Genomic DNA, 1,362 nt, shown 5'->3' on the forward strand with positions numbered 1-1,362 from the left:
CAATACCATCCCCAAGGGGAAAGGGGAAGTCATCTTAAATTGAAGAAATGTTAAATAAAAAATGACAGAGAAATCTGAATTTTATTGAGTTTACTTCAAACTGACTAGAATACATTTCTTGCATCAAGCAGAAAATGAGAGCAGAAATTAACCTGAGTTATAAGAAAATGAAGTTCCGTGTTTGCACATCCTAATCTGTGGATGTGAAATTTGTACCTGCTATTTGGTTTTTATTGTCGCTGTTGCTATAGTAACACTTCAGTTAACCAGAGAGCAGCCTTCCAGGCTTTTAAACTTCAGGCATAGCCCTAAGTGGAGATTAAAGCTATTTCTAATGACAAATGTCCCTGGACATGGAGTGAAAATGAAATGGTATAAGTAGGAAAGGTCTGAAGGGCTCACGCTGAGATGGTTGATTTGTATGCCAGAAGCCTTCACGGTCTCGTCTCTCTTCCACCACATCTTAGTTGTGTGACCTTGGACAAGTCATCTAACCTCTCGGAGACCAAGAACTGCAGTGGGAGATGTGTGAGTGCACTTGGGAAACCGTGACGAGCTATACACGTGCAATGCGTACTTTCCCTGTCAGATGATGACTTCAGGTCCCACTGGGCGGCATTTGCCCCTCAGCCCCTGATCCAGTGCTTAGCATGGCTACATGCTCACTGTATGTAGCTTGAACTGAACCGAACACGTTGCCCACAGCTAGTAAGGTCAGAATGCTCCTTGGGAAAATGAAGAATACAAGAAGAGGGGTAAGGAGAGGAAGGAAAAGAAAAAGGGGAGGAAGCAGAGCAGAATGAACAGAGCAGGAAACAGTGGACAAGTCTGGCAGGAGCCCTCCGGAGCCAGACCCACTAGCCGTGTGACCTTGGCCAAGTTAGCTCACCATGCTGGACCTCATCTGCCAAACGGGAATAATAATAGTACCTACTAAAATAAATAAAATAAAATCTTTAAAAAGAGGGTGGCGCTGCCTGGGTGGCTCAGTGGGTTAAGCGTCTGACTTTTGGTTTTGGCTCAGGTCATGGGCTCCTTGCTCAGTGGGGAGTCTTCTCCTCTCCCTTTGCCCCTTCCCCCGATCACACTCACACACACACACACACGCACACACTCTCTCTCTCTCTCAAAAAATAAAATAAAATAAAATCTTAAAAAAAATAACAGTACCTATTGCATAGGGTCCATGTGAGGATTACATGAGTTAGCAGAAGAAAGTACCTAGTGTATAGTAAGAGCTCTGTTAATTATTTTGATTATTAAACACATCCACAGGGCATATGAAAAATGGGTACTTATTAATAATTAAAGAAATGCAAATGAAAACAAAATACCATTGTCACCTGTTGGCAAAGATTATTT

The sequence above is a fragment of the Halichoerus grypus genome, chromosome 1 (genome assembly GCF_964656455.1).
Source record: "Halichoerus grypus chromosome 1, mHalGry1.hap1.1, whole genome shotgun sequence".
In the NCBI taxonomy this organism is placed as follows: domain Eukaryota; kingdom Metazoa; phylum Chordata; class Mammalia; order Carnivora; family Phocidae; genus Halichoerus; species Halichoerus grypus.